General features: G+C 49.2%; 1 protein-coding gene across 10 annotated transcripts in view; it reads right to left on the reverse strand.

Annotated features, from left to right (window-relative positions):
- phactr1 (phosphatase and actin regulator 1) overlaps positions 1–15373 on the reverse strand; it is a 537086-nt gene that overhangs the window by 282838 nt on the left and 238875 nt on the right. The window contains exon 1 of one of the 10 annotated variants that reach the window (XM_048521357.2): positions 14706–14750. The exons of the other annotated variants lie outside the window; for them this stretch is intronic. The gene's annotated coding sequence lies outside the window, so the exon portion shown is untranslated. Of the gene's footprint in view, positions 1–14705; positions 14751–15373 lie in introns of those variants that run through there. 10 annotated transcript variants of the gene reach the window in all.

Raw genomic sequence — 15373 nt, forward strand, 5'->3', positions numbered from 1 at the left:
ATCTCCACCCGTCTCACCCACTCCAACCTCTCCCCCGCAGAACGGGCAGCCCTCCGCTCCCTCCGCTCCAACCCCAACCTCACCATCAAACCCGCAGACAAGGGTGGCGCAGTGGTAGTATGGCGCACTGACCTCTACATCGCCAAGGCCAGACGCCAACTCTCCGACACCACCTCCTACCGCCTCCTCGATCATGACCCCACACCCGAGCACCAAACCATCATCTCCAACACCATTCACGACCTCATCACCTCAGGGGACCTCCCACCCACAGCCTCCAACCTCACTGTTCCCCAACCCCGCACGGCCCGTTTCTATCTCCTTCCCAAAATCCACAAACCTGCCTGCCCTGGTCGACCCATCGTCTCAGCCTGCTCCTGCCCCACCGAACTCATCTCCACCTATCTGGACTCCATTTTCTCCCCTTTGGCCCAGGAACTCCCCACCTACGTCCGTAACACCTCCCACGCCCTCCACCCCCTCCAGGACTTCCAATTCCCTGGCCCCCAACACCTCATATTCACCATGGACGTCCAGTCCCTGTACACCTGCATTCCGCATGGACATGGCCTCAAGGCCCTCCGCTTCTTCCTGTCCCGCAGGCCCGACCAGGCCCCCTCCACCGACACTCTCATCCGCCTAGCTGAACTCGTCCTCACACTCAACAACTTCTCTTTTGACTCCTCCCACTTCCTACAGACTAAGGGGGTGGCCATGGGCACCCGCATGGGCCCCAGCTATGCCTGCCTCTTTGTAGGTCACGTGGAACAGTCCCTCTTCCGCACCTACACAGGCCCCAAACCCCACCTCTTCCTCCAGTACATTGATGACTGTATCGGCGCCGCCTCTTGCCCCCCAGAGGAGCTCGAACAGTTCATCCACTTCACCAACACCTTCCACCCCAACCTTCAGTTCACCTGGGCCATGTCCAGCACATCCCTCACCTTCCTGGACCTCTCAGTCTCCATCTCAGGCAACCAGCTTGTAACTGATGTCCATTTCAAGCCCACCGACTCCCACAGCTACCTAGAATACACCTCCTCCCACCCACCCTCCTGCAAAAATTCCATCCCCTATTCCCAATTCCTCCGCCTCCGCCGCATCTGCTCCCACGATAAGACATTCCACTCCCGCACATCCCAGATGTCCAAGTTCTTTAAGGACCGCAACTTCCCCCCATGGTGATCGAGAACGCCCTTGACCGCGTCTCCCGCATTTCCCGCAACACATCCCTCACACCCCGCCCCCGCCACAACCGCCCTAAGAGGATCCCCCTCGTTCTCACACACCACCCTACCAACCTCCGGATACAACGCATTATCCTCCGACACTTCCGCCATTTACAATCCGACCCCACCACCCAAGACATTTTTCCATCCCCTCCCCTGTCTGCTTTCCGGAGAGACCACTCTCTCCGTGACTCCCTTGTTCGCTCCACACTGCCCTCCAACCCCACCACACCCGGCACCTTCCCCTGCAACCGCAGGAAATGCTACACTTGTCCCCACACCTCCTCCCTCACCCCCATCCCAGGCCCCAAGATGACATTCCACATTAAGCAGAGGTTCACCTGCACATCTGCCAATGTGGTATACTGCATCCACTGTACCCGGTGCGGCTTCCTCTACATTGGGGAAACCAAGCGGAGGCTTGGGGACCGCTTTGCAGAACACCTCCGCTCAGTTCGCAACAAACAACTGCACCTCCCAGTCGCAAACCATTTCCACTCCCCCTCCCATTCTCTAGATGACATGTCCATCATGGGCCTCCTGCACTGCCACAATGATGCCACCCGAAGGTTGCAGGAACAGCAACTCATATTCCGCCTGGGAACCCTGCAGCCATATGGTATCAATGTGGACTTCACCAGTTTCAAAATCTCCCCTTCCCCTACTGCATCCTTAAACCAGCCCAGTTCATCCCCTCCCCCCACTGCACCACACAACCAGCCCAGCTCTTCCCCCCCACCCACTGCATCCCAAAACCAGTCCAACCTGTCTCTGCCTCCCTAACCGGTTCTTCCTCTCACCCATCCCTTCCTCCCACCCAAAGCCGCACCCCCATCTACCTACTAACCTCATCCCACCTCCTTGACCTGTCCGTCTTCCCTGGACTGACCTATCCCCTCCCTACCTCCCCACCTATCTTCTTTACTCTCCATCTTCGTCCGCCTCCCCCTCTCTCCCTATTTATTCCATTTCCCTCCCCCCATCCCCCTCTCTGATAAAGGGTCTAGGCCCGAAACGTCAGCTTTTGTGCTCCTGAGATGCTGCTTGGCCTGCTGTGTTCATCCAGCCTCACATTTTATTACCCAGTTCTACTCAGCTTTACTGGACTCCAAAAATCATAAGTACAACAAACTCACCGGCTCCTGCCACCTTAAAAAGGATTCCTGCACCTCCCAAATCCCGAGCCTGCCCCTGCACCTCCTCCACCATGCACCCGCCACCTTTGACCATGAGGACACGGCCGGTGAACGCACCAATGACGTCACATCCGCCACTGCCAGACACACCGCTTCCGGGACCGCGAACGCAACCGCTGCTGCAGTCACCGCCTCCGCTTCCAGAACTAACACCACACACATCACCCTCACCGCTGTTGCTGCCGCCCGCCCCGCTCCTCCCACCGGCGACAGAACGCCGCCCACTGCCGACAGAACGCCGCCCACAGCCGACGACCTCATCGCTCCGCCCACAACCTCCACAGCCAGCAAGCGCAGAGAAGACAGCCACACTGAGCCCTGCCGAATCTTCACCATCCTCCCGGACATCCCACTGACTGAGGACGAACGGCCAGTCCTAAGCAAGGGGCTCACCTTTGTCCCCCTCCACCCACACATCAACGAATACCAGTCACATTTGGACATCAAGCAGTTTTTCCTCCGCCTTCACCTCCACGCTTACGACTTTAACCGGGAGCCTCACCCTTCCTCCACTGTCCCCTTCACCCGCCTTCAACACAAGTCCTCTTCCTGGACACCACCCCCAGGCCTCCTCCCCTCCCTTGACCTCTTCATCTTCAACTGCCGTCGAGACATTAACCGCCTCAACCTCTCCACCCCTCTCACCCACTCCAACCTCTCCCCCTGCAGAATGGGCAGCCCTCCCCTCCCTCCGCTCCAACCCCAACCTCACCATCAAACCCACGGACAAGGGAGGTGCAGTGGTAGTACGGCGCACTGACCTCTACATCGCCGAGGCCAAACGCCAACTCTCTGACACCACCTCCTACCGTCCCCTTGATCATGATCCCACCCCCGAGCACCAAACCATCATCTCCAATACCATCCATGGCCTCATCACCTCAGGGGACCTCCCACCTACAGCCTCTCACCTGATTGTTCCCAAACCCCGCACAGCCCGTTTCTATCACCTTCCCAAAATCCACAAACCTGACTGCCCTGGTTGACCTATTGTCTCAGCCTGTTCCTGCCCCACCGAACTCATCTCCACCTATCTGAACTCCATTTTCTCCCCTTTGGTCCAGGAACTCCCTACCTACGTCTGTGACACCACCACGTCCTCCACATCCTCCAGGACTTCCAATTCCCTGGCCCCCATGGACGTCCAGTCCCTATATACCTGTATTCCTCATGCAGATGGCCTCAAGGCCCTCCGCTTCTTCCTGTCCCGCAGGCCCAACCAATCCCCCTCCACCGACACCCTCATCCGCCTGGCTGAATTCGTCCTCACCCTCAACAACTTCTCTTTCGATTCCTCCCACTTCCTACAGACTAAGGGGGTGGCCATGGGTACCCACATGGGCCTAAGCTATGCCTGCCTCTTTGTAGGTTACGTGGAACAGTCCCTTTTCCGTACCTACAAAGGCCCCAAATCCTACTTCTTCCTCCATTACATTGATGAGTGTATCGGCGCCACCTCTTGCTCCCCAGAGGAGCGCGAACAGTTCATCCACTTCACCAACACCTTCCACCCCAACCTCAAGTTCACCTGGGCCATCTCCAACACATCCCTCACCATCCTGGACCTCTCAGTCTCCATCTCAGGTAACCAGCTAGAAACTGATGTCCATTTCAAGCCTACCAACTTCCACAGCCACCTAGAATACACCTCCTCCCACCCACCCTCCTGCAAAAATTCCATCCCTTATTCCCAATTCCTCCGCCTCCGACTGCTCCCAGGATGAGGCATTCCATTCCCACACATCCCAGATGTCCATGTTCTTCAAGGACCGCAACTTTCCACCCGCAGTGGTCGAGAATGCCCTTGACCGCGTCTCCGCATTTCCCGCAACACATCCCTCACTCCCCGCCACCGCCACAACTGCCCCAAGAGGACCCCCTCGTTCTCACACACCACCCCACCAACCTCCGGATACAACGCATCATCGTCCGACACTTCCACCATCTACAATCCGACCCCACCACCCAAGGCATTTTTCCATCCCCACCCTTGTCTGCTTTCCGGAGAGACCACTTTCTCCGTGACTGCCTTGTTCGCTCCACACTGCCCTCCAACCCCACCACACCCGGCACCTTCCCCTGCAACCGCAGGAAGTGCTACACTTGCCCCCACACCTCCTCCCTCACCCCCATCCCAGGCCCCAAGATGACTTTCCATATTAAGCAGATGTTCACCTGCATATCTGCCAATGTGGTATACTGTATCAATTGTACCCGGTGTGGCTTCTTCTACATTGGGGAAACCAAGCGGAGGTTGGGGACCACTTTGCAGAACACAAACGTTCGGTTCGCAATAAACAACTGCACCTCCCAGTCGCAAACCATTTTAACTCCCCCTCCCATTCCTCAGACGACATGTCCATCATTTGCCTCCTGCAGTGCCACAATGATGCCACCCGAAGATTGCAGGAACAGCAACTCATTCCGCTTGGGCACCCTGCAGCCCAATAGTATCAATGTGGACTTCACAAGCTTCAAAATCTCCCCTTCCCCCACTGCATCCCAAACCCAGCCCAGTTCTTCCCCTCCCCCCACTGCATCACACAACCAGCCCAGCTCGTCCCCTCCCGCCACTGCATCCCAAAACCAGCCCAGCCTGTCTCCGCCTCCCCAACCTGTCCTTCCTCTCACCATCCCTTCCTCCCACCTCAAGCCGCACCTCCATTTCCTACCTACTAACCTCATCCCTCTTCCTTGACCTGTCCATCTTGCCTGGACTGACCTATCCCCTCCCCTCCACCCATCTTCTTTTCTCTCCATCTTCAGTCCGCCTCCCCCTCTCTCCCTATTTATTCCAGAACCCTCTCCACATCCCCCTCTCTGATGAAGGGTCCAGGCCCGAAACGTCAGCTTTTGTGCTCCTGAGATGCTGTTTGGCCTGCTGTGTTCATCCAGCTTCACACTTTGTTATCTTAAAAGAGGGGCACTGTTGTTTTTGATCAGGGAAAACGTGAGAGCAGTACTGATGGAATATTCCTGAGTGATCGTCCAGTGAGGTTAGATGGATGGAAGTGAGTAATAATAGTGATCACTTTGATGGGATTGTACTATAGGCCCCACAATAGTCAGTGGGAATCTGAGGAACAAATATGTAGGAAGATCGCAGTAGCTGTAAGAATAATAGGGTTTTAATATTAGGGGACTTTAACTTTCCAAACATAGCTTGGGGTGGCCATAGCATTAAGGGCTTGGATTGGGAGGAATTTGATAAATGTGTTCAGGAAAAGTTTCTCAATCAATATCTGAATGGCTCTATGCGAGACTGGCAAAACCCAACCTCCTCCTGGGAAATAAAGCACGGCATTGACTGAGGTGCTATAGGGAGACCACTATGAAACCAGCGGCCATAATTCTATTAGTTTAAAATAGTTAAGAAAAGGATACTTTTCTTGGGCCACAAGTTAAATTTCTAAATTTGGGCAAGGCCTATTTTCACTTTATTAGACAGGAACTATCAAAAGTCGATTGGGAAGCCTGTTCGGAAGTAAAGAAATGTCTGGCAAGTGGGAGCGTTCAAAAGAGGGATAATGAGAGTTCAGAACTAGCACAGAGTATATAGCACAGAGCACAGAGCACAGAACATAGAACATGACAACGCAGTATAGGCCCTTCGGCCCTCGATGTTGCGTCGACCTGTGAAACCAATCTGAAGTCTTTCTAACCTACACTATTCCATTATCATCCATATCTTTATCCACGGCCATTTAATTGCCCTTAAACTTGGCGAGTCTACTACTGTTGCAGGCAGGGCATTCCACGCCCTTACTACTCTCCGAATAAAGAACCTACCTCTGCCTTCTGCCCTATATATCACCCCTCAATTTAAAGCTATGTCCCCTCATGCTAGCCATCACCATCCGAGGAAAAAGGCTCTCGCTGTCCACTCTATCTCCTCTGATCATCTTGTATGTCTCTATTATGTCACCTCTTTACCTTCTTCTCTCTATCGAAAACAGCCTCAAGTCCCCCAGCCTTTCCTCATAAGACATTCCTTCCATACCAGGCAACATCCTGGTAAATCTCTGCACCCTTTGCAATGCATCCACATCCTTCCTATAATGTGGCGACTAGAACTGTATGCATTACTCCAAGTGTGGCCGCACCAGAGTTTTGTACAGCTGCAACATGACCTCATGTCTCCGAAACTCAATCCCTCTACCAATAAAACCTAACACACCATATGCTTTCTTAACAACCCTATCAACGTGGGTGGCAACTTTCAGGGATCTATGCACGTGGATACTGAGATCTCTCTGCTCGTCCACACTACCAAGAATTTTACCATTAGCCCAGTACTCTGTATTCCTGTTACTCCTTCCAAAGTGAATCACCTCACACTTTGCCGCAATAAACTCCATTCGCCACCTCTCAGCCCAGCTCCACAGCTCCACTATGTCCCTCTGTAACCTGTAACATCCTTCCGCACTATCCACAACTCCACCGACTTTAGTATCATCCACAAATTTAGTAACCCATCCTTCTACGACTTCAACCGGGTCATTTATAAAAATGACAAACAGCAGCGGCCACAAACAGATTTTTGCGGTACACCACTGGTAACTGAACTCCAAGGTGAACATTTCCGATCAACCACCATCCTCTGCTTTCTTACAGCTAGCCAATTTCTGATCCCTCAATCCCATGACTCTGTATTTTCTGCAATAGCCTACTGTGGGGAACCTTATCAAACGCTTTACTGAAACCCATATACACTACATCAACAGCTTTACCCTCATACACCTGTTTGGTTACCTTTTCAAAGAACTTAATAAGGTTTCTGAAGCATGACCTACCCTTCACAAAACTGTTGACTATCCCGAATCAAATTATTCCTTTCTCGATGATTATAAATCCTACGTTTTATAATCCTCTCCAACACTTTACCCACAACCGAAGGCAGGCTCACTGGTCTGTAATTACCAGGGTTGTCTCTACTCCTTCTTGAACAAGGGGACAACATTTGTTATCCCCCAGTCATCTGGCACTATTCCTGCAGAAGGTAAAAACATAAAGATCAAAGCCAAAGGCTCTGCAATCTCCTCCCTAGCTTCCCAGAGAATCCTAGGATACATCCCATCTGGCCCAGGGAACTTATCTATTTTCACACTTTCCAGAGTTGCTAACACCTCCTCCTTATGAATCTCAATCCCATCTAGTCTAATATCCTGTATCTCAATATTCTCCTCACCAACACTGTCTTTTTCCTATGTGAAAACTGACGAAAAATATTCATTTAGCGCCTCTCCTATCTCTTCGGACTCCACGCACAACTTCCCACTACTGTCCTTGAGTGGCCCTAATCTTTCTCTGGTCATTCTTTTATTCCTGACTTACTTATTGAGAGCTTTAGGGTTTTCCTTGATCCTACCTGCCAAAGACTTGTCATGTCCCATCCTGGCTCTTCTTACTCTCTTTAGGTCCCTCCTGGCTAACTTGTAACTCTCAAGCTCCCTAACTGAGACTTCACGTCTCCTCTTTACGTAAGCCTCCTCCTTCCTCTTGACAAGAGATTCCACTTCTTTAGTAAACCACTTCCTCCCTGCCTGGCAGGTACATACTTGTCAAGGGCATTTTCCAGTCAGAGTGAAGGGCAAGACTGGCAGAAGTAGAGAACACTGAATGATTAGAGATGTTGAGGTCCGAGTCAAGAAAAAGGAGGCAAATGTCAGATATAGACAGCTGGGATCAAGAAGTGAATCCCTTGAAGAGTACAGGGGGTGTAGGAGACGATATCACAGCTGTACTGAAGGAGGGCTCCATGGAGGACTCGAGCAGTGTGGCAATATGGGTAGACCTCAGAAATAGGAAGGATGCAGTAACAATGTTGGGTCTGTACTACAGGCCTCCCAACAGCGAGCGTGAGATAGAGGTACAAATATGTAAACAGATAATGGAAAAGTGTGGGAGAAACAGGCTGGTGGTGATGGGAGATTTTAATTTTCCCAACATTGACTGGGATTCACTCAGTGTTAGGGGTCAAGATGGAGCAGAATTTGTAAGGTGTGTCCAGGAGGGTTGTCTAGAGCAGTACGTATGTAGTCCAACTCGGCAAGGGGCCATACTGGACCTGGTGTCGGGGAATGAACCCGGTCAGGTGATTGAAATCAGAGTCGGGGACTACTTTGCAAACAGCGACCACAATTCCGTAAGTTTTACAATACTCGTGGACAAGGATGGGAGTGGTCCTGAAGGAAGAGTTCTAAACTGGGGGAAGGCCAACTATACCAAGATTTGGCAGGATCTGGGGAATGTAGATTGGGAGAAACTGTTGAAGGTAAATCCACATTTGATATATGGGAGGCTTTTGAAGAGAGGTTGATTAGCGTGCAGGAAAGACATGTTCCTGTGAAAATGAGGGATTGAAATGGCAAGGTTAGGGAACCATGGATGACAGGTGAAATTCAGAGACTAGCCAAGAGGAAAAAGGAAGCATACATGAGGTCTAGGCAACTGAAGACAGACGAAGCTTTGGAAGAATATGGGAAATGTACAGCGAATCTGAAACGAGGGATTAAGAGGGTTAAGACAGGACATGAGACATTGCTGGTAAACATGGTTAAGTAAAATCCCAAAGCCTTTTATTCATATGTAAAGAGCAAGGGGGTAACTAGAGAAAGGATTGGCCCACTTAAGGACAAAGAAGGAAAGTTATGCGCTGAGTCAGAGAAAATGGGTGACATTCTTAACGAGTACTTTGCATCGGTATTCACCAAGGAGAGGGACATGACAGATGTTGAGATTAGGGATAGATGTTTGCTTACTCTAGGTCAAGTTGACATAAGGAAGGAGGAAGTGTTGTGTATCCTAAAAGACATTAAGGTGGACAAGTCCCCTGGTCTGGGTGGGATCTATCCCAGGTTGCTGAGGGAAGCAAGAGAGGAAATAGCCGGGGCCTTAACAGATATCTTTGCAGTATCCTTAGACACAGGTGAGGTCCCAGAGGACTGGAGACTTGCTAGTGTTGTCCCCTTGTTTCAGAAGGGTAGCAAGGATAATCCAGGTAATTATCGACCGGTGAGCCTGACATCAGTGGTTAGGAAGCTACTGGAGAAGATACTGAGGGATAGGATCTATTCCGATTTGGAAGAAAATGGGCTTATCAGTGACAGGCAACATGATTTTGTACAGGGAAGGTCATGTCTTACCAACTTAATAGAATTTTTTGAGGTCGTGACAAATTTGATTGATGAGGGAAAGGGTGTAGATGTCACATACATGGACTTCAATAAGGCATTTGATAAGGTTCCTCAGGGCGGCTGATGGAGAAAGTGAAGTCACATGGAGTCCAGGGTGTGCTAGCTAGATGGATAAAAAACTGGCTAGGCAACAGGAATCAGAGAGTAGTAGTAGAAGGGAGTATCTCAAATTGGAGACCTGTGACTAGTGGTGTTCCACAGGGATCTGTGCTGGGACCAAAGTTGTTTGTGATATACGTAAATGATTTGGAGGAAGGTGTTGGTGGTCTGATCAGAATGTTTGCAGATGACACTAAGATTGGTGGAGTAGCAGATAGTGAAGGGGGCTGTCAGAGATTACAGCAGAATATAGACAGACTGAAGAGTTGGGCAGATAAATGGCAGATGGAGTTCAATCCGGGCAAATGTGAGGTGATGCATTTAGGAAGATCAAATTCAAGGGTGAACTATACAGTAAATGGAAAAATCCTAGGGAAAATTGATGAACAGAGAGATCTGGGTGTTCAGGTCCATTGTTCCCTGAAGGTGGCAACGCAGGTCAATAGGGTGGTCAAGAAGGCATATGCATGCTTTCCTTCATCGGACGGGGTATTGAGTACAAGAGTTCGCAGGTCATGTTACAGTTGTATAAGACTTTGGTTTGGCCACATTTATAGTACTGTGTACAGTTCTGGTCGCCACATTACCAAAAGAATGTGGGCACTTTGGACAGGGTGCTGAGAAGGTTCACCAGAATGCTGCCTGGTATGGAGAGTGCAAACTATGAAGAGAGGTTGAGTAGATTAGGATTATTTCCATTAGAAAGATGGAGATTGAGGGGAGACCTGATTGAGGGCTACAAAATCATGAGGGGTATAGACAGGGTGGATAGCTTTTTCCCCATAGTGGGGGACTCAATTACTAGGGGTCATGAGTTCAAAGTGAGAGGAGGAAAGTTTAAGGGAGATGTGCGTGGAAAGTTCTTTACACAGAGGGTGGTGGGTGCCTGGAACGCGTTGCCAGCAGAAGTGGTAGACGCAGACAGGTTAGCATCTTTTAAAATGTATCTGGACAGGTACATGGACGGGCGGGGAGCAAGTGGACACAGACCCTTAGAAAGGAGATGACATGCTAGACTGAGGATCTCGAGCGGCGCAGGCTTGGAGGGCTGAAGTGCCTGTTCCTGTGCTGTAATTTTCTTTGTTCTTTCAGTACACTTAAGAGGGAAATCAGGAGTGCAAAAAGGGGAATATGAGATGCTTTGGCGGATAACATTAAGGAGAATCCAAAGAGATTCTACAAGAATCTTGATCAGATGCGCCAACAGGCTGAAGAGTGGCAGATGGAGTTTAATTTTGATAAATATGAGGTGCTGCATTTTGAAAAGGCAAATCAGAGCAGGATTTATACACTTAATGGTAAGTTCCTGGGGAATGTTGCTGAACAAAGAGACCTTGGAGTTCAGGTTTATAGTTCTTTCAAAGTAGAGTCACAGGTAGATAGGACAGTGAAGAAAGCACTTGGTATGCTTACCAAATGACGTTGGTCAGTGCATTGAGTATAGGAGTTGGGAGGTCATGTTGCGCCTGTGCAGGACATTGGCTTGGCCCCTTCTGGCATACTTCAAGCAATTCTGGTCTCCCTCCTAAAGGAAGGATGTTGTGAGACTTTGAAAGTCTTTTCTAAGCCTTTTCAAGAGTAGTGCCAGGGTTGGAGGGATTGAACTGTACGCAAGAGGCTGAATAGTCTGGGGATATTTTCCCTGGAGCATTGGAAGCTGAGGGATGACCTTATTGAGGTTTATAATATAATAAGCAGCATGGATAGGGTAAATAGGCAAGGTGTTTTCCCCAGGGGGTGATAGTCCAAACCTACAGGGCATAGACTTAAGGTGAGAGGAGAGTGATATGAAAAGCACCTAAGGGGCAACTTTTTCACATGGAGGGTGGTGCGTGTTTGGAGTGACCTGTCACAGGATGTGGTGGAGGCTGGTACAATTAGAACATTTAAAAAGCATCTGGATGGGTACATGAATAGAAAGGGTTGAGAGCGATATGGGTCAAACGCTGAAAAATGGGACTAGATTTATATAGAATACCTGTTTGGCATGAACAAGTTGGACCAAAGGACCTGTTTCTGTGCTGTATACATCTACAACCCTAAGAATATTAAGGGGAAAAGAGTAACCTGGGAGAGAATAGGGCACCTGAAAGATCAACAAGGCCATCTGTGTGTGGAGCCAGAGGAGATGGGTAAAATCCTAAACAAATATTTATTGTCAATATTTACCATGGAAGAAGACATGGGAGACAGGGAACTCAGGGGGAGTAAATAATGATGTTTTGAAACAGAAGAGGAAATGCAGGACATCTTTAAACCCATCAAGGTAAACAAATTCCCAGGATCAGATCAAGTGTATTCCCAGGGCATTGTGGAAGGCTAGGGAAGAAATTGCAGGGCCCCCTAGCAGAGATATTTGTATCATCAACAGCTACAGGTGAGGTGCTGGAAGGCTGGAGGATAGGTAATGATGTGCCATTATTTAAGAAAGTCTGCAAGGAAAAAGCCAGGGAATGACAGACTGCTGAGCCTAACATTGGTTGTGAGTAGGTTGTTGGAGGAGATTTTGAGAGACAGGATCGATGTGCATTTGACAAGGCAAGGGCTGATTAGGAATAGTCAACATGGCTTTGTGCATGGGAAATTGTGTCTTAAAAATTTGATTGAGTTTTTTGATGGGGTGAGCAAGCAGACAGGCAAGGGTAGGGCAGCAGACATTCTCTATATGAACATTAGCAAAGCCTTCGACAAGGTGCTGCATAGTAGACTGGTTAGTAGGGTTAGAACACAAGGGAGAGAGAGAGAGCTAGCCATTTGCATACAAAAGTGGCTTCATGATAAGTGACAGAGGGTGGTGAAAGAGGGCTGTTTTTCAGACTGGAGACTTGTGGCCAGCGATGTGCCACAACGATCACTGCTGGGTTCACTGTTGTTTGTCATTTATATAAACAATTTGAATGAGAATATGAAATTATGGTTAGTAAGTTTATGGATGATACCAAACTTGGTGGTATAGTGGGCAGTGAAGAAGTTTATTTAAGGGTACAATGAGATCTTCATCAATTGGGCCAGTAGGCCAAGGAATTGCAGATGAGTTTAAAGCAAATAAATATGAGGCATTACATTTTGGTAGGATAAACCAGGGCAGGACTTAGGCAGTTAATGGTGGAGCCCTGGGGAGTGTTGTCAAACAGAGACTCGGGGCTGTAGGTACATAGTTTCTTGCAAGTGGCATCACAAGTAGACAGAGTGGGGAAGAAGGCATGTGGCACACTTGCCTTCATTGGTCACAGTACTGAGTACAGGAGTTGGGGTGTCATGTTGAGATGTTAATGGGATAACATCCCATTAATTTTTATGTTCCTTAGAATAGATGTTAATAGGATAACATCCCATTAATTTTTATGCTCCTTATCATCTTAAACAGGGGTATGTGGAAACTGTCTTAAACTTCCTGCCCGAATACGATTGGGTGGGAAACGTTTGTAAAGGGTGAAACTTCTGTTTCTACTGAAGTGGTCAGGTCAGTGGCCTTTGTTCAAGCCAGACACTTCGGCGACTTAAAATCGCATTCTATCACTGCAGCAGCTTGAAATCACAGTGTCATTATCAATCACATCGTGAACGGCCAATGCTGTATCCTGTTCTCTTTATGTTCCAAATGTAGTAATTGTTTTATGTATCAGCCAAAATAGAATATAAAAAGCGGATACTGTCTGCTGTTTGGGGAGAATCGCTTACGGAACTCAGCATTCTGTGCCGGGTTGAGTACAGCGATCCTCCACAGCTTGTACTTGCTTAATAAAGGATTGTGTTTTTGTAGCCAGGTCAATGTCTTGCTATTGCATCAAGTCCTTGAGGGTCTTTGAAAAACGAACCTAACATTTTGTGCTGCGAGCAGTGTTCCAACATTTACAGAGGTCGTACGCAGAGGACTGAATAAGTGATCGTTCGGGTGTCGGTGGCACGAGATGGACGGGACAACAAGGTATGATTTGCCTTGGTCTCTTTCACTAACCTACTACCCGTGCAACCCCTCGTCCCGACGTGGCTCTGTACTTACGGAACCCCGAGATGACTCACGATCTTGGACATTGATAAATCCTAATGCCTGGAGGATAGAGTCCCCAGGGCTATGATAAACTAATTCCTGGAGGTTAGAGTCCCTTGGTGACAGGGGTTCGAGTCCCCAGGTAAGGGTCGGGAATTTGGAGGTTAAAATACTGGGGTTCGAGTCCCTGGAACATAGGTAAAGGATAACTACAGTGTTTGTCCCAACCACCCTGCCTTAGACCGTCAGGGCCCTGAAGTGAAGACCAAGGACACTGGAATAGTATACAGAAATAAGTAAGAAAGCGTTAAAACGGGACAGACGTTGGATAAGTCAGGTGTCGGAACCCCTTTGCATCGGTTATGTCGGGATGACCCTGAAAATGCAGTAGTTCAGGCGTCTGTCGGCATGCCGAAACAAAAAATTGGGAAATGAGAATTGGCCATTAGGGGGAAGGTGGGATGTAGATCTACATATTAAAGCCGAGGAGGCAACATGGACACGTAATGCGGGAAGCAAATGGAAACGGTTAATGTCATCTGGAGAAAAGAAACTGAGGAGCTGACTGAGAAATCAAGACTGGCCAGTTGGGTGGATAATGCATGTAGGGGAGGGATTAGCGCCTGTGATAATGAGGGGAAACAAAAAACTTGGGACGTTTTAAAGCTGCAGTGTGAGGATCATGAGATGAATGAACAGGAAAGGGTTAAACAAGAAAGGCTGGAAAGGGAAAGACAAAACAGAGAACAGGGATTACAGCAGCGGGCTGAGTTGACGGAAAATAAAAAATCGGAGGTACCTCCTGACATATCTGGCTTGCCAATGTTGTTCCAAAGCAATGACACAGGTGAGCAAGAGAAGGAGGACTGGGGGAGGCACCCCTCTGCCCCAGCAGGACTGCTATCCCCTCCATAACTCTACCCGTCTTTGGCCAACCTAAACCTACAGGCATCCCAACATTATCATAAGACCCAGCAATCGCCTGTGTCCTTACCACTGCCACCGTACGCTGTCCGAGGCCAGGCCAGACCAAACCTCCTGCCATAGAATCTCCAGGCCTTTCAGTAACCAGCCCACACAATTCTCTTGCTGAACCCGCGGCTTCTCCTTCTGCCATGCATCCGACTCAGGGGCCATTCACAGACCCTATCTCCTGTCGTACTAGGTCTAAAACTAAACAGACAAACAAGAAACAGGATACGGAACAGACCGCTAGAGGACCAAAGGAGGGACGGCCGATTCTTTTAAGACTCACAGGGGAGCCCGAAAAAACATAAGCCCTGTGTGCAGTTTTCTCGGCCCTCTAGTGTTCCCTAGCAATTCTGAAAGTAGTGAAGAGGCCCGAGTCACGGGGGAGGATAATGAATCTGACGTCAGTGTTTGGAAGGAGCCCTCAGATAATCATCCCCTAAAGAAGGACCCCTGTAAAAAAAAGTCATCAACAATTTCAAGAGATGTGTTTAGTTACGTCAAGGGCCCCTGATCGAAAGACTAATCCTGATGACTTCATTGATTACATCCTGGGCAATATTCAAACCATTAAAGATGCACTTAAGTGAACTTTACAGCAGCTGATAGATGTTACCAAGGTGCTAGAGTGCAAACCCGGGGAGGACAGCCCTGACTTCCGGAACCACTTCTGCTCCACCTGTGCTGGTGATA

The sequence above is a fragment of the Stegostoma tigrinum genome, chromosome 2, assembly GCF_030684315.1.
Source record: "Stegostoma tigrinum isolate sSteTig4 chromosome 2, sSteTig4.hap1, whole genome shotgun sequence".
Classification (NCBI taxonomy): Eukaryota; Metazoa; Chordata; class Chondrichthyes; order Orectolobiformes; family Stegostomatidae; genus Stegostoma; species Stegostoma tigrinum.